Source organism: Orcinus orca, chromosome 18, assembly GCF_937001465.1.
Source record: "Orcinus orca chromosome 18, mOrcOrc1.1, whole genome shotgun sequence".
Lineage (NCBI taxonomy): Eukaryota > Metazoa > Chordata > Mammalia > Artiodactyla > Delphinidae > Orcinus > Orcinus orca.
The window spans coordinates 69,037,627-69,059,463 of NC_064576.1; the positions used below are offsets into that span (position 1 = coordinate 69,037,627).

Here is a 21,837-nt window from a genome sequence, read left to right on the forward strand (position 1 = left end):
CGCCGGTAGTGGAAGGCTGTTGCTAATTCTGATTTCTGTTGGCTCTCTTTCATGCTAACCCAGTTTTTAAAATTATTGTTTTCACTTTACAACATACGGATTTCTATGCCAAGCTGCGCATACCTTTCAGAAATAACTTAAGGCTGCAGTTTCAAGCAAACAGTGACAGCACTTAGCTGCCACATAACTCAACATAAAGTCCACAAAAAACTTCACGGTAGGACAGTGAATCATAAATTTCCAAGACTTATGTGTCTCTACAGAATAAATGAGACAGGTTTCCTCAGTATGTATTTTAGGAGCTTTTCATTTTTAAACGTGACAAGTTCCACACACTCTGTCACATTTAAAACTTGGACACTTGTTTATTTAATTAGGAGAGGGTGGGAAACTAACTTCCACCCTGCCTAGATTCTTTAGAACACTCTTAGTGACAGGAGAAAGTTAAAATTCTATTCTTAAGGGCCTTGGGCTGACAACCAGTGTCACATTCTCTGCCTATTTGTACATTTATGTCAGCAGTTGCCACTGATTTGTTGATACTGTTTTTCTGGTAAAGGATAAGTGTCTGCTAATGTCAAAGCAAATCTTGTGACAGAAGCACCAGCTTTATAAGGCAGAGAGGAGAGGATATTGATTACAAGTTGTTACGTGTTCCTTTTTATTCTCAGGGGGGAAAAAAATCACTAAAACTCATCATTCTCCAAAAATAGTTTAAAACATGCGCTTTATCTTAGGATAGGTTTGTAGAAAGTAGAAAGGTGAACATTCCTAAGAAACTTCTGTTGCCCATTTAAAAGACACACACACATACTACACATGTACAATAAGTTTATGAAGTTTATAATCACCCCCTCCCAGACTTCTAAATAACTAAATTATTATATTGGTGATACGTAAGTTGACCAGGATATTCTAGAGCCATTATAAAAGTACAATTTCCACTTAAATAAATAAGTTTAAGATTATATTGAATTTTAGAGGGGAAGTTGGGGTTTGTAATCATGAAAATCTTATTGTAATGTTTCCAAAAGGAACAATATGTATTCTAGTGAGCAGCATTTGATGAGATTGTTTCCTTGGAAATTAGGATTTGTTTTTAAAGGTTCAGGAACTGGTTATGTGTGAAGGATACTGGTCCTACATACCGGTCTGATTTCAGGAAGGATATTATGTCATTCCATAAACTCTGTGTGCATGTCTTGATTGAATAGAAACAAAAGTAATTATTTCCCTGTGGCTTGATTTAAAAATACACTAGGCTTATAATAAAAACCAGCTCCATTTTAGTTTTAGAGATTTCTGACAATGGTGCTTTACCAGACGTCACCATCATTATGGACATAGGGGCTCAATAAATGTTTGGTGATGATTTGATGATTTGTAGTCTGCACTCTGAATGTTCCTCAGCATGCTTATGAAGTGTATTATGTTAGAAACATTGCATACAAATAGTTTGAAATATCTTTGTAAATCTCCTTAAATGAATTTGCAGTGATTGATTTCATTAAAAATTATATTCTTTCTGGAATGAAGATTGTTTTTCCATTGAGGACTTGAAGTTATGAACACATGCATGATCATTGAAAATGTATTCTGTATCTGTGTTTCATTTTGCCTAATTAGAAAATTTGAGCATACTCACTTTTTTTAATACTGGGCAATGGAATGTTTGAAGCTAATGAATGCCTAAAAATTAAGTGACAGTTAGGATCATAGGGAAGCATGAAAGAATTCCAACAATCCAGTGGTTAGGAACTCATTATTTGTTAATAATGAGTTAATAATACAATGCACGATTGTGTCATAAGACATTGAGAAAGCAGAAGCAAAATGATTTTACTGGGTTTACCATATGAGTAGATTGGTTTACTGTAATAGAGAATAACAGTGTATCACGCACTGCTCAGAGCACTTTATATATATTCCAATTTATTTTATCCTCAAAAAATAAATTCTTGTAGGTAAGTACTATTATTATACCCATTTTACAGGTGAGAAAACAGAAGTACATAGAGTTCAAATAACCTCTCCAAAGTTACATAGTAGGAGCTGGTATTTGAATGTATCTTAACTAGAGACCATGCTCAATAATACTCCAAACCATTTTTTAGTTTTTATAATGAGTGTTAAACTACTGAACCTATGGTTGATTTCTGGATTATATAATATTTCAATCTTTTCTACTCAGGGTACAGCAATGAACCATGTTACAGAATCACTGTGAGATTTCCAATCAGGTCTTATTTCTCTAGTGGAAGCAAACTGCTATGTGTTTTACCTTCCTTGAGCAGTTAGTACCCAATAGTACACAATGTCAGGTTATTATACTAATGGCCCATAATCATTCAATTAAAGTTTATCAAGTGCATATTAAATTAATAACACCGATATTTTTTGTAACTCACATACTGGTATCTTGAAATGACAGCCACATCATTAAGATTGTTTACTCTGCTATTGATCTTTCAAGGAAGATTTAGCATTATATTAATATAATTTGGGGATCAACACTTACAGTCTTTCATGGCTGTTGGGAACAGTGCAAACAAGAGTAAGTTGCTCCTCAGTGACCTCATTACAGTGAGATAATCATTGAATGGCACAGACATGATTCAACAGCAGATCCACTCATGAGAGGGAAAAACAGGGAAGAGAAATAAAGGAATCTTTGATGATACATAGGATCAGAATTAGTTGCTCAAACTCAGGATGAATCTAAACTTGCTTCTCATAGGGTATGCTCCAAAAAATACGTGCATCATTTATCTAGCCATCTTCTTAGTTCTGGAGTTTTAAGTCCAGTGAAAAAGAGAAGTGATGTTTAAAGTAGGGTGTTTTGCAGAGTGAAAGCTTATCACACAAGTCATACTGCCCATGATCCTTGCCCCACAATCTTGCTGAATCAATGGGGAAATTGTTATAGGGAGAGAGAATGAAAATTGTAACGGTCCTTATTTCCCTTACCGGCAGACTCTTGGAATGGACAAGAGGGAGGATACTGAGGAGGTGGAGGAAGAGTATGTTAGGCCATGGAAGGGGTGAATTGGGATCTTATGTCATTAGATGGTTACGATTTATTGGCTACATGTGCATCATGCTTAAAGTCTATACACACACATGTTACTCGGAAAATCCAAATTTAAGCAAGTGTATAAATGTGATTACTTGCTTTGTGAAAGAATTCATCATGCTTTTGAACTTAAAAAAATATTGTAATGCTTTAAACAGCATGATATGGACCAGACTGCAATAAAGTCCATTGAACTACAGAAAAAAAGAAGACAGGGATGCAGGCTCTATTTGGAAACTCTCTCATTCTTTTACCAGGCAAGTTTCAGAACTTCACTGGGCCTTCATTTCTTGATGAGAAAATGAGATGGTATGACTATGGTTCCCAAGGTCTTTCTGTAGTTGAGTCAATAACTCCTTGAACAAGAGTGTGTAACGCAGGGAAATTTAAACCTAAAGTAACAGAAGCCCAAAAGGAAACAGAGCAGCTGTCTAACGTGGAATAAATCAATGGCTTATAATTTTTCTACATCTTGTCAAGGAAATGGTAAGGTGGAAATCAGATTTTAGTTCTACTTCTGATGCTAATTAATTGTGTGATCTGAGGCAAGTCACAACTTCTCTGGGCATTCTTTTCTTCTTCCATAAAACAAAGAGTTTGGATTAAATAAATGTGAAGCTCCCATCCTCTCTAAAACTCTAGGATTCTGTGATCACAGGTTATTACTTTAAGAGAAAGATGATTCTTATTTACATTTTCCTTACTATGTCATTCAACATCTACCCAGACATACTTCTTTGATACCTGGTTAATGCTCTCATTATCAATTTAATAGGAACGTTAGGATGTCCTGTCTTGTGGACTATTTAAATGTCAGTACAACCTATATTTATAAAGAAACCTGTAAAAAACCTTTCTTTATCAGGAGTCCTGGACCGTAAAATGGAGTTATTGCAGTGCCTGGCCTATTGCAAGGACCGTAGGGATCCGAGAGTGTTAATGTAGGTGGATCCCCAAGCTCACAAAAGACCTCTTTTCTTGATAGTAAATGCAAAATGTGGAAATTTCACTACTAGGAGAATTAGTGAAAATTGATCTTTGCACGTTCATTGACTTTTTACCTGACACTATTTTTAGAGATAGCACTTGAGTTGAACTCAACTAGAGCGGAGTAAACTGCTTTTTTATGTTTGCAGGGAATGGAACTGGGCATTAGTGATGTATTCTCTCTCATTCCTCCATCAAGTCAAATGATATCTTGGGGATTTGCCCAACCTAAGTGGTGGCATTTCTCATCCCTGGTGTAGGAGACCTCCACCAACTGGGTAGCATCAGCCAAAGTCAAACAACCTTTTGTTCTTTTGGAATTGCCCTTTCTCCATGCTTAGCATTCTCTTTCTCAGCTACTTTCAGAAATGGAGGATGAATACACTGGCAGAAAGACAGATGGAACACAGAAAACAGGGTAAGCATGCATCAGTCATGTGTTGCTCAAGTTCTTTAAAAAAAAACACAAAACTGTCACAAATTCACATTTCATGAATCAGAGCCTCTTTCTATTCAGTGCTGGTGACTGAAGGGCCTGTACACAAAGGATACTGTTTAACCAGAAGTTACAGGAAAATCTGTTAAGTCAACTAACTTTGAATAACATTTTAAAAATCATCACATAGTAAAAAATATGAGCAGTCAAGAAATAAGTACTAGAAAGAAATTAGCAAAGAGCAATATGCTTATACACATATAACACTTGAGAATTGCATAGCTGCACTTCACTGCTTTTATTGGTTCTGAATTTATAAACACTCATCCCAGACGCAGGCAATTGCCAAATCTGGATTTTGTGACATTAGCTTAAGTGAATAGAGCTTCATTTTTCTCGTATCTTCCCCCCCGCACTATAATCAGTGCTTTAATTCTTAGTAAATTTGGGACACTGGTCAACTTTTATAAAGCAGGATTCCCCATTTCCCTAACAACCTAATCATGGCCAATTTAGAAGCACAAGTTAGAAAAAAAATCACCACTAGTGGTCTGAGCAATATCAATTGATGGCCCAGACAAATTTAGAAAGAGAGAAAATGACAAGTGAGTTTTAGTAAACTTCCTATATAAAGGAAAATAAATGGAAATTCAGTGGAAACATATCAGTAAGAGGGATGTGCTCTGTCTCTACATTTCATTAGCTATGAGAACGAGGTGCTGAGACTAAGGAAGAAGACATAAGAAGACAGCCATGCGTTTTGCACACCAGATATTTGAATGAAATGAGGATCATTTTCTATCTCCTCGGGCAATCTGAATATGATTTTGGTGTGGGTAAAGACATTATGTATTAATTTACATTCTACCTCATTACCTAAAGGATTTGAGGTCGTTTAGAGAAGAAGATACAACGCAGTTAAAAAAAGATAAATCTGGTGAAAAGAAAAATGTAGGTCAATTAATAAGACTAGGAAGAGATATTATATAAAAATTTACAACGTAAGGCCCTGAATAATTACTAAAAGCAGGCTACAGATTTAGCTTGAGCCTTCCTAATCTAAGAAAAGAGGAAAACGTGATCAGGGAAGGTTTGCCATGTCCATAAGGTAAAAACATACCAGCACAACTTTCCCTGGGGCTTGATATTTGGGAGAATTTTCTCCTAAGGACTTGATATACAAGAGCAGTTTCTCATAAAAAATCCCATAAAGAGACTACAAGCCATAGTCGATGGTGCTTTTAAACATTTCTATAGTGAAATCAATAGCAAATCTCTTATAGCATCCTGCAGTGGAAGTGGGAGCATAACAACAAATTATAATTCAGTAAAAATATTAGAGGATGGGGTGGACGGATCAAAACAAGGAGGTTCAGTAGGTAATCCTCTGATTCTCTGGCTTAATCTAGAAATAGCATGGAAACTGTCTAGAGACAATTTCTCTATGTCTCATTCTCAGAACTCTAGTTACATGGATGGTTGGATGGATGGATAGATAGATAGGCAGGAGGAAAATATGTCTGTGGTTAAGTAATTTGGGGAAATACTGCATCCTCCTTCCCTTCTTGGAAATTCACATTTATGAAAGGCTCAGAGAAATCCTGCAGAAAGTAATTTAACTTTGTTTAAACTGACATATTTCCATATTTCATCATGAAACCATTTTGTACTGGATACCAGGAAGTGACATCATGTAAAATCAATGTTCCCTGGGGAACACATTTTGGAAAGTCTGGTTTAGGAAAGTGGAGGGCTGGTGATGCATTCAGATAATTCTCTTTGAACATATTTCTTGAATGAATTGATAATTTGAGATTGTATCTTATAGAGTAACATTGCAAGTATTCTGTTTTCAAATAAGGCCAGCTCCATATACCTTAAAAATCTACTGGGTTAAGGCAGGATGGATATCTTTTATGAAAATTAACAACCAAAGGAAGATCCTAACCTGATTAAGTGCCCTCCGCACAATTTGCCCATCAGAAAACTGAAGGAGTAGGTATATGGGCAGAGTTAATCATTATAATAAAAAGAATACAAACAATCTTCAAGTAACCCTACAAGATAGGTACTGCTGGGCCAGGAGAAAGAAATGATTACTTTTTAGCTCTGGATCTACGATAAAGCCAAAGTCCTAGTTGAGTTCCAAAGGGGTCAGAAGTTACAGCAGCTAATTCAGAATATTCCATTACTGCTGGAAAGTGGAGTCACAGCCCCACAGGAAAGAAACAGGAAACTATATAGGAGTCTCGAATTCTCCCTGGCTGTAGGTAATGGGAGAGGTGGACTCCTGTAAGCTCAAACTTTGATGGGTGGCTCAGAGTCAGTTTCTGACTTGAAGGGCCAAACGTATCCTTGGTTACATAAAGTCTCCCTTGGAACGACAGAGTAAAGTGAACTGATAGATAATAGGTCATTTTTGTTAGTAAAATCTGTTTGGTCTAGTTGTATAAGCAACTTACCAAGTTTCCCATGAAGACTACAAATATTCTTAAGGTATTTTTCCTCCTGCTGGCAAAGAGATAACAAATTAGCATTTGCATTATGACGGATGCTTTTTGAGAGAAATCCACAGAATATCAAAAAGCTGCAACAGATTACGTGGAGAATTAGCCATACCGTGTAGCTCAGATCCCCATGTTGTAAAGTCACACAGGGCCAGAGCAATCACTGTAGAATGGTGCAGTCTAGGGCAAGGCAGACACACAGATTACTATGAAAATGTATACACTATTGTTTGAAAAGACATGAATTCTCTTTTTTAGAGAAACTTAGGATCAAAAGGAATTTAAATGGAATGGTTGGAAAATAACTTAAAATTACAGAACATGCTAATGCTGTTAGAAAAAGGAAATCAATAGAAAAAAATCCGAAATGTCTGGCTAGACTCTCAAATGACTTCCCTCACAAGCCATAGGAATCCTGGTAATTTCAAAGGTCTGACAGAGGCAGAGCTGATTAAAATACCAGTGATTTGCATTGCCTTGTCTCTAACATTCTGATAAAACACTAGAGTGAAACAGTGTAGAGGAGAGAGAGGAGATTGTAAAGGGACTCCGCAGTCACCAAGTAACTAATTTACATATCAGTATTTTGAGCTGAAGAAGGCATTCTCTTCCTGCATTCCAAGTCTCCTCTTACTGGTAATTTTGAAAATCATGCATATGGATGACAAGAACCTTGGATTAGTATTCAATCTCTATAAGTGAACAGTAGCATTTCACATGCATTTGTATTCACCAAATGACAAACTGGAAAAAAATACGATAGTCATAAAATCATATTTTCCTCTGAAGGTTTTACTACCTCCAAATTATTTATAATAGTAAAAATTACTGTAAGAAATAAGAAGGATTTACAATTCCAATGACAATGATATTCCAACCATTCTCACCTAAATAAGACTAGAGTTCTTAGTAGAGGAATTTAAATCTCTCCGAAATGCTTTGAAGGACACAATACATTTCCTGCTAAATGCATTTCTCAAAATAGAGAATGAAATCCGTTGCAAGGTATAACTTGGAGGACCATGTGTTGTGTATAATAATTTCTTATTAATCAAATCGCCTTCACTACTACATTGATCTCTTTGGGTAGGAGAGTCTGCTACCACCCTTTCCCTGCACTTTCCTATTTTCACTGTTAGTATTCCATTCTCTCTGCTGTGCTTTTAGGAGGAAGGTCTACGGCAGATAAAGCTGCTTAGATGTTTTTATTACTGGCTTCCTAGAAGAAGGAGGGGAAAAATCTTGGCCAGAAAGAAGGGAAATCAGTCTTGCAGGATATCTTGAAGAAGACCGCAAAAGAATTTCAGGGACTGAGTTTATCATCTGTTGGTCCCAATACTGAGTGTGATGTAATTCCACATTTGAATTCTTATGTATTATCAATGGCCAGGGCAGCCAATCCATTGGAATTGCTTGGAACAGTCATGAAATGGTAGCACAAAGCATTAGAGAGATGGACATTTGTTTCTTGCCTTCTTCTAGGACAATCTTCCAGGAGTTATTCTGTTGATGGGATGATGAAATCTGTATTCTTTGGGGCAAGTAATTGAAATATGTTGGTTGAATTTCAAGAAACACTTTCTGCTCTTGATTGTGGGATCAAGAATGTCCTAGGGACACTGTTCATTTAACCTAAACTTTAAATTTTCTACACCTACTACTGAAACAATTGGAGGCCTTTGGAGTCATGCAGCTTGAGTTTAAAATTCAGCTCTGTATCTCCCTAGCAGAGTGACCTTGGCCAAGTTACTTAACATTTCTAAGCTTCAGTTCTTCTGTGGGCAAAAAGGAGCTAGTAATAGCCACTATCTCATAGTTATTGCAATAAGTGAGAGAATACAATTAAACAGAACACGGTGCCTGGCACATACTAAGTGCTCAATATAAGAAAATATATCAATATTTATATTAAACAAACATCCATGTACATAGGGCCCTTCAAGGTATTGTATCAGCAAACAAAGAGTAAATTATGTACTATATACCAAGTTTACTAAGGCAGGTATACCTCTCGCCACATTTTTTGTGTCCTCAAAAAGTATCCACCACAAAACCTGAAACAAAAGGTGGGGTTTTTTGTTGTTGCTGTTGTTCTTTTGCTTTTTATCTTAAACTGTAATGAAAACCATTGTCGTTCCCAAGTGTGGTTTCCTGGGCACAGCAGTTATTCTTAGTTGCTCTGAACTGACCTAAAGTGATGGGTTTAGGCCCCATTTCAACTCATAAAGATAAATAGCAAAGTCTGTTGATCCCCACCTTCTGCCAATAAAAGAGGCAGGAAATGTTCCCAGCTCTGGGAGTGACTTGCTGGTAAACTAAAGCTGAGAGAGGGCAGCAGTGCTGGAGGAAAGGGGGCTGTGCTCTCAGTAGGCTGGAGTGAAAGGCCAGGGAGGCTATCAGTGTGTGAGGGTGGGAGCAAGGCCCTAGACCAGCCTCATTAGCCAGTAATAGAGGGTTATGTCTATATATCTGATGGTTTTTATCTATAATGTCTGAGTTCCCCTCTCGACATGTTGTGATTTTTCTAAACTGAGAACTTAACTTTGAGACTTTTCTTAATTTTGTAGAAACTTTCCAGTATTACAGTGGTCTTTGCTTAGAGGAATTCATAGAAAAGAAATGCTGTAAAATGTCAATAAACTTTCAAATGATCAGTTGGCAATTTAAAAACTAAGCACTCTGTTTCTCGAACTAATTCAAGCAAATTATTTAAGAAGCTTTCATTGCCCATTTCTTCTAAGGATTTCATTCCTTTTCATTCAGGAATATTCTTCATATTGTTGAATTCCTCCGCTGTGAAAGACTGCATATGGATATGAAATTAACATTTGTTGAAATTTGTCCTTCAAGTTGAATGGACTAAATCAACGTGGATTCTTTTGCTTCATTTATTTATGGAATATATGTAGTCTTAGGTCCTCCTCCATTTTTGTGCCCCCCAGCCAACAAAGAGTAGAAACATTAGTTAGTCCAGTCTTTTTATATCATGACATAAATGTTAATCTCGAACTTAGTAAAAGCCTTGTTTTATAAGATAAAATATTTGATGTTTGCGTATGGCATCCTGGAAACCCTGAAAAGCTATTATAACAGTAATGCCTTCACTGGTAGCATGTGTGACATTTTGTGGAGCCACTCCATATGGATTATCTTTTTGAATATGAGTGTAAGATAGTACTGATCATCTTGGATTAGGAAGCTGTGTTCCCTAGAATCTTTCAGAGATCTGACAAATGCATATGCAAGCTTTCCTACTTTGAGACGTTTCTAGTCTCCGTTCCCTAAGTTGTTCCTTTGGAAGTGGATTTTCACTTGGTTTTGCTGTATGGAAAAGTACATTTCCCTGAGTAGACTCTATAGATAAGTATAGGCTCACTTGATCGAATAAGGAAACTTGGCAGTGAGCAATACGGTTGTCAAACATTAACTAACTGGTAGAGTAGAGATGGTTTCAGAGTCCAACTTTTTCCTTTCCCCCTTCCACGTAGAGTAAAATTAATTCCTCACCTCCAGCTTTACAATTCAGTTTCTGACAGAGCCATTCTATTTCTGTTTCACGTGAGGCTTCTCCTCTCACTTTTGTGTCCATCTCCCATCGTTGGTCACTTTAGCAGAACTGGCCCTGGACACTGTAGCTTCTGTTCTGTGAAGCCTGGTGCTTTGTTCTGTAAGGCAGGAATGACGTGGAATTGAGACAGGTTCTTTTCAGCTCTTAACTGTCAGTCGTGCTTCCTCCTGGCTGCTGGAGTCTATGCAGCTGTGTCCAGAGGTGAAGGCAAGCCATACCTCCTGGGCTGGGGCAGAACTTTTCCACTGGGTCACCGAAGTGAAAAGAAGAGTGTAAGTTGGGGTTTGTCGTGGAGAGGCAAAATAATGTATCAAAATTTCTGTGCCTTTGGGTCAAATACTTGGGTCTGGGGATTGATGATTTGACTTTTTATAAATTTTATGCCACAAATTTTAGCTCTTGAAAAGTTTACAAGATTTTTAAAACACTGACAGCATACTTATACCTGCTCTTATTGAGGGTTCCCTATTATGTACCAGGGACTGTTTTCGGCACTGCATTTATTGCTATTTTATTTAATTTTCATGAAGACTCGAGAGTTAAATTTACTCATCTGGAAAATAAACATAGTAAGGCCTAACACTCAAGGCCTTATGATGTTCATTTTTCAGATGAGTAAATGAAGACTCGGAATGCTAAATAACTTTCCCAAAGTCCCCCAGCAAGTAGGTGGCAGAGCTGGACTCTGAACTCAAGTCTGGTTCAGAAGCCTATGTCAGCTTACCACTGACAACACCAGCACCCTCATAATTATGTACATGTCTACCTTGAATCCAAGCAAGGTGTTCTGTTTTTTTCATCACTTTGGACCTTCTCAGTCCTCCCTCTTCTCCCCCAGCAGTCCCTCAAGTTGTTGGAGGACTTCACCTCCAAAACCAGCAGCAATTCGTCGTGATCATCCTATATACTAACTACTCTCCCACTCCTCTCTTGAGGGTTGGCTGCTCTTCATCAAGGGCGCTCTGTCCAAAGTAAACAACACGGCAGCAGCATTTGGCCTTTGGTAAGGAGTCTAGCAAGGTTAGGTAGGAATAAGCATAACAGAGGGAAAGAACAAATTCCTCCACCCCCAACCCCCTTTCCCTACTTCCGGACCCTGCAAAATGCTGCCCTTCTTCCTAGAAGGTGCTGGGGGTCAATGTCCATACTCCCCCAGGTTTCCCCAGGGCTCTTAGGGCCCCGGAGCTCAGAGGCTCATGTGATCTTCACCGTGGGCCTTTGCAAGTGAGAATCGAGATGGGAATTAGGTCAGACCTGTGGTGTTCTCTGGACTCTGGATCTTGAACTCATCAGTTCTATAGTGGAAGGAAAGCATGTGTTAAGCCAGGGTCTCCATTTGCGGAGAGAAGCCCCGGATGGAGCTTTCTTTTCCAGATTTTGCAGTTTTGACCTCAGTCACGGCTGAGGCCTGCAGACCAGAATAGTCACAGTTGTGCTCTGCCCTTGTACTGCACTTGTAGCTGGAGAACAGTAGTCAGTCAGAAGAAAATATCAATGTTCTGCCAACTTCTGCTGTTTGTGCAATTTTGCCAGAAGCCAAAACAGGATCGAAAATAATAAACAGACCTCCTCCCTTGTTGCATGACTATTTACATAAAGAGATTGATGAACTGACTGTGCTTGTGTGAGTGCTCAGGGAAGGGAGTTTTTAAGGAGAAAAGGTTAATTCTTTGGTAGTTGATTGGGATTTGAGCTTTTCCCAAATAATTGGGTTTTTAAAGAGATAACTCATAGTATATATAGTGCTGCTTCTTCAATATAAACAGCCTAAATCATGGATAAAACAACCGGACACATGAATTACATACAGCTGTAAAATTTTGCAGGGAAAGTGAATCTTGAAAACAAAGGGCCAGCGTGAGTCTTAAGTAGAATAGTGATGTTTCCAGTGGAAAGAGGAACCAAGCTTGGGGGACTGGAAGGCAGGAGGCCTGGTTCTAGGACACCTTTGCGTCCTGGGTGATCCTGAGGTCACCATCGAGGTGACCGTGTACCCTGGTGACCATGCATGCTTTTATTTAATCTCTCAGTGCCTCAGTTTCTTCATCTATCAAATGGGAATAATACCAGCTCCTGCTATTCAGTGATATTATCAAAAGAAAAAAGAATCGATGTGAAATTAATCCAGATAGAAGGCGTCATCCTCAGTTCTGTCGTGGCTAAGTGATGTCAGGGTACCTGTTAGGGACCTCTGGGCCTGAACACAGGAGCCATACAAAGCAAGCCCCAGCTCTTTAGTTCTCAATTGGACACGAAACATCACCACACTTGCTTCTCTTCCTTGAATAATAATTTATATCACCCCTCATGGATATGGGAATAATGTGCCACTCTGTGGTCTTGTTTTGTTTTTAGTTGGTTCCCACATAGACAAAGTATTCTAATTCTTACCTTTATTTTGTATTTTCTTTTTATGTATTTGATATGCTATGAGGGAATCTATGTAATTAATAAGGCTCATTTTAAACTCCACTTTTCCCTCTTATTTTTCTGCTATTCTGAGGTGTCGAGAATTTTACTTTGTATTTTTTACTGAGCTAATGAATTTTGTTTCACCCTTAATGAATAATTTCCCATAATCATGAGCAGAATAAAATATTTTGAAGTGAAAGATACTGTGTGATAGACTTGGGGACTTTGACAAATCGAAGCGTCATAGATCATATGCTTTCTTTGAGTTAAGAATCTCCAGTATAAATCAGGCTTCCTGCCAAGGCCAGTAGGCAGTGTGGACTGTCCTCTAGGCAGGATAGCCTGGTGTGGCTGTTGAGCTGGAGGCCTGCAAGAGCTTACTGTGATCATGGCGAACTGCCTGAGTCTGAGGGGCCTGAAGGAACCTGATGTCACCTGCCCAGATTATCTGATGAAGAAAGGACGTGCCCAGTGCTTTCGTGGGGCCTTGCCCAGCACAGCCTGGTCTGCAAAGCCTCAGGAAAGAAAGGTGAAAGGTGAAAGAACACACACTTTACAAACATATCCCTTTAAGATGTTCGGGTTTTGTTCCATAGTGTTTTTTTTTTTTAAAGCAATCCTTCCTCCCTTCCTTCCTTCCCCCCTCCCTCCCTCCCTCCCTCCCTCCCTCCTTCCCTTCCTTTCTTGGCTGTGTTGGGTCTTCGTTGCTGCACACGGGCTTTCTCTAGTTGCAGCGAGCGGGGGCTACTCTTCATTGCGGTGCACGGGCTTCTCATTGTCGTGGCTTCTCTTGTTGCAGAGCACGGGCTCTAGGTGCTGCGGGCTTCAGTAGTTGTGGCACATGGGCTCAGTAGTTGTGGCTCACAGGCTCTAGAGCACAGGCTCAGTAGGTGTGGTGCACGGGCTTAGTTGCTCCACAGCATGTGGGATCTTCCCGGACCAGGGCTCGAACCCATGTCCCCTGCATTGGCAGGCAGATTCTTAACCACTGTGCCACCAGGGGAGTACCTGTTCTGTAGTTTTGATATCAGGTTTTTGTCTGTTTTGTTCTCAATGTTTGAGTGTGCTGATGATGTTACATTTCAGGAGGAAGGGCAATTACTAAGCTGAGACTGGTGTGAAAATCTTTTTGTTGAGCACTCTGTACGTGTGGTTATTACTTGAAAAGGCTGGGTGTCTTGAGTGCAGTGGCATTTGAGGGGGAACTTTATGAATGAAGAGGAAGGAGCTTGTTTGATGGAGAATAATCCAAGCGTGTGAAGGCTTCCCAAAACCTTTACTCCAGCAAACCTGACCTGTAAGACGTTATTGACTTCTTTCTTGCATATGAGGGTGAGACTAACATCTCTCCACCCCCACCCAGATTCGTGATGCTCTGAGTTTCTCTGCAGCCTGTGGCTTAGCAGAACACGTTTCTTGTTTATAGCTGTCTCTGCTCATTGATTAGCCATTTTAATGAATTATAATGTTTTGTGATTGTTGTTAATAACTTGACATGGGACTTAGGAAGTCTTCAGAGCCTTGATTTATGAGAGAAAGACTCTCTCAGACATCTTTCCTTTGGCTCTGGGAGGCTGTGCACTTTCTAAAACTTGTAGTTTGCAGATGCAATGTACATTGAATGAAAACATGTGCTTTGGTGTTCTCTGGACCTGGGTTCAAATCCTAATTCCAGCGTGGATTGGCTATGTGATCTTGAGCAAGTTCTATGAACTTTGTAAGCCTGTTTCCTCATTTAAAGTGGGAAGAAAAATAATAACGTCCACGGCCTGGAATGAAGTGTTGTCACACATGCAAAGTACTTATTGCAGAACCAAGCACTTACTCAGGGCTCAATATACATTCATCTGAAAAGGAGACAGAAAGGACACAAATAACCAGCGACATCGTCCATTACACTGTGGACTAACTCCTTGTGGAGAAGATAAAAAAATACCCAACTTTGGATAAATAATAAAGTGGAAGCTAAGGAAGGGCCCAATTGTAGTGGGTCTGAAATTAGAATGTGTCAAGTTTCCTCAGAGAAGAAAATGTATAACTACTGCAGCTAGGAAACTGTGCAATTTTAAACAAGGATTTTCCTAATCAAATGGAATTTACCTCTGAAAGCAGATAACTGTCAAACTCTGAGTATAATAGAAAGTATTTTTAGTCCTTAAAAATTACTCTCTAGCCTTAAAAGTTACTCATTAGACTACCCCATAAGTCCAGAATATGAACCTTAACTCTGGTATGAAGTTGATGAAAACATACCTAACTCTTAATATTTCAAGTCTAACTTCCCCAAATGAAGCACATCTGCCTTAGCAGTGCAGTCAGTTGGGACCTAATCACACATCCTCTGAACTATTCTCATAAGATGTGAGATAAGCCCAGAGGAAGTACGTTATTCTGCCTTCACCCCACCCTCAAGTGTGCAGCCTGCTCTAAAGCCTAGAAGCAAAGAGACAGCACAAGGAGCAGGAAAAGATATCTTCAAAGCCTAGAATCCCCTTGGCTTCTTTTCAAAGACAGTCTTTTAAGTCTTCTGTTTTGACTAAGTTCTGATAAACTCGAAGCATTGAATCTTAACTTTGCTGTAACCCACTCAGCTTACAGAAAATGAAGTGCATTCATTCATTGTCTTTCCATTTTTGCATGAAGGGACACAGTCATTCATTCACTCACTCACTCACAAAGTCACTTCTGGAATACCTACGCTGTGCCAAGTGCAGGTGTTGGGATATAACAACACATTAAAACAAAATCCACACCACTGTTTAATGGGGGCTTTAAACTCGTGCCACAGAGTGTTAAAGGTGCGGGGATGGCATCCGTGCAGCGGGAGTGGAGGCACAATGGCCAGAGTCTTTAGCTTTAGCTGTTATTTTGTTGTTGTTCTCATGTTTTCGTGTTTCATTGCTTCAGCTTCCAATCTTTTAGCAGAAGGCATCCATGCCTGGTATTACTGGGGGTGATTCTTACTAACTGTTGGGGAATCCTGGAGTTAAGACTTCATCCATTTTTGCTGCATCATTTCACCATGTGTCTTCCTTAGAATCTGAATAACTCATATCCCATCATCCAAGAGCATGGAATGCTCTCCCTCTGGCGAAAAGTGCATTGCTGATCTCCTCTGTTCTCAAAAAGTCAGGGCACATCATTTACAGAGAGCTTACCTCTCTGCTAACACTGCTACACTAGCATTTGTGCTCCCCCTGTAAGGATTAGAATGGTGGTGAATTTCTCATGAAATCAACTTTAGTAACATAGCAATAATTAACACAAATATTTAAGAAAGGCTACATTTTAGGAATGAATATCACTTCTTCTGCATCAGTTACACTAGTGGAGAACCTAACCTAGTCAGTATTTCAACAAATAATTGTTCAAAGCCGATTGCAAGATCTTTGCTGCTATTGAGCATGATGGAAAATTATATAAAACATGATCACTGCCCTCAAGGAGATTACAATTAAGTGAGATAAGACATATAAACTATCATTAATACCAACAGTTCAAGAGAGTGCATGGTTCGATGACTAATGGATTATCAAAACATAGGTATTCATAAGAGTGCGTTGTCAGCAGGGCAGTAAGTTAAGGAAAAAAGGTTCTTGGGCCTGAGCTATGGAAAGTGGCTGTGCTTCCACTGGGCAAAAGTCAGAGGAACTTATTCTAAGTAGGACAACAAAATGAATTGAAAAGTATAATTTAGGTAATTAAGAATGTAGTCCATCCTACCATATAGCACAGGGAACTATATTCAATATCTTGTAATAAACCATAAAGTAAAAGAATATGAAAAAATATATATATATGTATAACTAAATCACTTTGCTGCACACCAGAAGCGGCACACAACATTGTAAATCAGCTATATTTTAATTTAAAAAAAAAGTACTCTAAATCTGGTGTAGGAAGTGAGATGATAAGGTTGAAAAAGGAGTCTGAGGCCAGACTGCAGTGAATTTGAAAATTTTTTGGTAGGTAATGGGGAGCTACTGAGGGAATTTGAGTAGAGGAGTAATTGGTTGAACAGTAGTTTAAAAAGATGAATAAGTGAATATGGGTTTGAAGTGGTCAGAATGAAAGTAGAGAGAGAGTAATAATCAAGGAACATGTGTTTTGTCCAGGCCCTGTCTAAACATGATAAATGACTGTCTCATTTAATCCTCATTATAGAAGGTACTGTTGGTGTTCCCATTTTAAAAGCTAAAAAATTGAGGCCTAGAGAGATTAAAGTTACTTGTTCAAGTTAAACCCAAATAACTAGCAGGACTTGAACCCAGGGCTATCTGACTCTATCTTCTTCCACAGCTCAAGGGTTCCCCTTATAGTTTAGTTTTTGTTGTTACAGTGACTACCCAGAAAAATATCCCAAGTGACGGGGATTTTAACTGTGGCAATAAAGAAATGGTAAACCTAGGATTTAGCTCCATAACTTTTCAGAATGGTAAAATATTTATATTCTTTTAAAACTTTAATGTTCCCAATTACTAATTTATCTCTTCATTCATTTGAATTTATTACTGTACCTTCTACTAGAGATTTTCATTCTATTTGGAGACACCTACCTGGTGATTGTATTATTAGTAATTCTTGCTCAGTAAATTCTGGGTCAACTTACGACAGAAGTTTCCCTGGATTTTTTTTTTTTTTTTTTTTTTGCTGTACGCGGGCCTCTCACTGTTGTGGCCTCTCCTGTTGCGGAGCACAGGCTCCGGACGCGCAGGCTCAGCGGCCATGGCTCACGGGCCCAGCCGCTCCGCGGCATGTGGGATCTTCCCAGACCGGGGCACGAACCCACGGCCCCTGCATCGGCAGGCGGCCTCTCAACCACTGCGCCACCAGGGAAGCCCTCCCTGGATTTTAATTAAATTACTTGATGGAACTATACATGTTTTCTTTCTGCTTTAGCCGTGATCCCTTTAAAAATTTATCGGTAAGGAATAAATAAATACTAATATAAAATGAATTTAATATGTGTAGTAAGGAGATTTAAATTTTAAACCTCTAGACATTACAAATTGGCTTGGTGATTTCATTTTTCAAAGAAAGGCTTTTCTAAGAGTATTATGTACCTAAATACAAATAAAATTTAGTTCCTGATTCTGGAAATGTGAATAAACCAAAACACTAGTCATATTGGGCCAATTGGCTGAACTAGTTTGAAACCAGAAGATTAATTTGTAGAGAAACCCAATAAACAAGTGTCTCTATAAGACATGGGATCTTGTTGTTTATACCAAATTCTTAAGCAACCAGTCATTATTTTATCAAAAAAGAGGATTTCAAATATGAACTGTTCCAGAAGTAATTTAAAGATGTTTAAATATTTTATGAAGTATGAAATCACACATACTTGCCTCAGGCAGACTCCCCACTGGTATTGAATAAAAAATACTCATATAGTTTTTTTTATAAGAGCTATTAATATAAAGTTTTACTTCTCTGCCTGAATTGTAGTTCATATTCTGAATCTAGCCGCAGGTTAAATCCCAGTTAAATGAGGTGCCTACAGAGCCCCCAGGGGACAGAGTTTGTATGCTTACTCGGATAAAGTGCAAATGATACTGAATTTTCTACTGTGCTCTAAAGCACACATTCTATTTTCTCAACACACCCTAGTCTCTTGACTCCTATTTAGAAAACAACTTATTACTGTTTCCCTCAAGTCCAGTGTACTTTTATCTTTCTTTATCAAGATTGCTATCTCTACACATAAGATGGGCAAAGGTCATGGTGAGTCAGGCAAAGTCTCTCTTCTTAGAAGGTCATGGCCACACTTATTCCCATGACCTCTCCCAAGAAGCAAAAACTAGAGGTCACTGCCCAAACTCTGGGTCAGTGCCAGCTTATTCTCTAGGACAGGATGTTCCTGACCCAATAACCAGGTCCCGAAGATTCATGGCTTCCCAAGGGAGCATCCTTCTTTCAAGGTTCACACATAGTGTTCTTGTCTGATAGTTATATGTAAATCTAGTTCTCCCTTTCTTGCTGATCAAGCTGCTCTGTACATGGGTAGCATGAGAGAAATCATAACCTCTGCAACTTCTATGTATCAAGATAGACTTCTAGATAGCACTGGCAATATGTCTGACCTTAAGCTCTTCACCATGCCCAATGGCAGACTCATTCTCTGACTGTTTCTGATGTAAGCCCCAGCTGAGCTAATCCTACAAGACCCAAGTTCCCCAGTGAATACATTCATTGAGCAGCAGTGGTTGAACTTGGAGAAGTATAATACTGTTGCTGTGTAACAAACCACCCCAAACTTAGTGGCATTAAATAACCATTATTATGCTCATGGGTTCTGTGGGTCAGGAATTTGGAAAAGATACAGTAGAAATGGCTTGTCTCTGCTCCATGATGATTGTGACTTTAGCTGGAATAACTTGAAGGCTGGGGATGACTCAATGACTGGGCCCTGGAATCATCCAAAGCCTCATTCACTCCCAGGACTGGCTGCCTGACATGTGGGGCCTCAGCAGAGGCTGCCAGCTGCTCTCTGTTTGGCGGCTTGGGCTTCCTCACAGCATGGAGACTGCCTTGCAAGGGTGAGCAAGGCAAAAGTGCATGCCTTTTCATGATACCCTTGGAGGTGGTATAGGGTCTCTTTTGCTGTTTCTGTTGGTCAGCATACTCATAAAGATCTGCCCAGGTTCAAGGGAAGGGGGCATTGACGCACTACACGATGGGAGGAGGGCCAAAGAATTCACAGATATATTTTGTAACTCCAGTAAGATGTTTCACATTGGATAATTCTGGGTTTCTGCCATTCTTGCTGGCATGTGCCTGGCCTTTGACTGATTGATTCATCTGAATTGTACAACTGGAAGAAGCACTACAACTAGAGTCATCATGCAGTGTGCTTTTGCCCACAGGTGTGCAGAAAGTGCCTCGGTGACATTCCTGTGTACACTGCATTGCACTAATCCTTTGGTTGTGATTGTATGAGTAGTTAGAGGCATTGTTCTGTACATACATTAACTTGTTCAAGCCCTATAACCCTGTGCAAAGGAGAATATGCTTCCACCCATACTCCTTGCCCAGAATTAGAACAAAATCCAGAATCTCCAAGGTTTAGGGCTAGGGAAGAGTCTCCAGGTGAAGTCAAACAGTTCTCAATTTTATCCCAAACCCTGTTTTCCATGGACAGAACTCTGAGTTCTCTCACTTTACTCACAGCTCCTTTTTTTTTTTTTTTTTTTTTTATTGCTACCTTGAGTCCTTAGGGATAGAATTTAAGTTTCTGGGCGCTATTTTATTAAGAAATTAAAGAAGGACTTCCCTGGTGGCACAGTGGTTAAGAATCTGCCTGCCAATGCAGGGGACATGGGTTCGATCCCTGGTCCAGGAAGATCCCACATGCCGTGAAGCAACTAAGCCCGTGTGCCACAAGTACTGAGACTGTGCTCTAGAGCCTGTGCTCTGCAACAAGAGAAGCCACTGCGATGAGAAGCCCGCGCACCACCACAAAGAGTAGCCCCCGCTCACCGCAACTAGAGAAAGCCCGCGTGCAGCAACGAAGACCCAACGCAGCCAAAAAAAAAAAAAAAAAGATAGTTTAAAGGAAAAAAAAAGAAGAAATTAAAGAAGATGGGCTTTGTTTTTCACAGCAGTGGTCCTCAAGCAAGGGCAATTTTACCCTTCAGGGACAACTGGCAATATCTGGAGATATTTTGATTATTACAACTGTGGGTGGGTGCTAGTAGCTTGCAATAGACAGAGGCCAGGGATGCTGCTAAACATTCTACAATGCACAGGATAATCTCCCACACCAAAGAATTATCTGGCCCAAAATGTCAACACTGCCACTGCTGGGAAACCCTGCTTTACAAGGAATTTTTATAATCCCCCTTATAAAAATGAGGAAACTGGGCCTCAGAGGAGCTAATGACTTGCCCAAGATTCCACAACCAGTCAGTGATGGAGTCAGAATTTAGACACCCATCTTGAGATCCTCAGTTTCATGTTCCTACCTCCTGTTGGCACTTCAGCCAGCCTGGCACCTGCCTAGAGAGAGCAAACGTGAAGGCAGATGTGGCTGTTCTCACTTTTCTCATGCCCTGGACGGTGTGAGGTGTACCACACCTGTCGTAATGAGCCTAAATCCTGGTGATGGACATTGTGCTCCCATGTCTTCTTTACCCTTCAGGAGATGTGTGCAGTGCTCACACGGGCTTAGTTAAGACTATATAGGTTAAGGTGTGGGCGGGAGTTCTGCTCTAACCTCCCAGAAGGAGACTTGTAAATAACAACTGAAAAACTGGAGCACAGGATGCCTGTGTGTGTGTGTGTGTGTGTGTGTGTGTGTGTGTGGTCTGGGTGTGTTATGGGAGGGCAGTAAGATCTTATCTTACAATGACAAACAAACAGCTAATTACTTGTAATTTTGGAGATAATTGTTTTCTCATCCTGCAAACATGCCGAACAGGAAATTAATCTAAATCCCAGAAAGTTTGGATCATCTGCAGATTGTCAGAAAAGAAACACTCATTATGCCCCCAGAGCCCCCACCACATCCAAGCGACAAGCTGAAAACGGCAGCTGCGGCCCATGCCGCCTGCATCGTGCTAGGGCCCTGTGCTCATTGGTAACTGGAGAGAAAACAGCCCAGGGAGTCTGGCAAAGGCAGACTCCAAGCAGACAGGACACCTGGTTAATGCCACCCAATGCAGAGTGTCTGGCTGTGAGTCAGCCTTTCTGATGGACCCATTCATCACTTTGGATTCCATGTCAGTGCAAGAGCTGGCTTCACTCTGCCTTGGACAAATGAGTCTTCAGGTAATAGATGATGGTTAAAATGCCAGGCAAACGTGATCTGCAGTGAGAGACTCGGCCGTCTCTGCTCAGTCTCTGGCTTCCCAGC

The 21,837-nt window shown here is 39.8% G+C and overlaps 1 protein-coding gene and 1 long non-coding RNA gene across 3 annotated transcripts in view; both read left to right on the forward strand.

Annotated features, from left to right (window-relative positions):
- Positions 1 to 21,837, forward strand: part of STARD13 (StAR related lipid transfer domain containing 13) — a 226,970-nt gene that overhangs the window by 49,906 nt on the left and 155,227 nt on the right. The window lies entirely within an intron of this gene.
- LOC125961990 (uncharacterized) lies at positions 3 to 20,532 on the forward strand. Its single transcript, XR_007473243.1, has 2 exons — positions 3 to 17,599; positions 17,822 to 20,532. It is a non-coding gene; the product is annotated as an uncharacterized LOC125961990 (long non-coding RNA).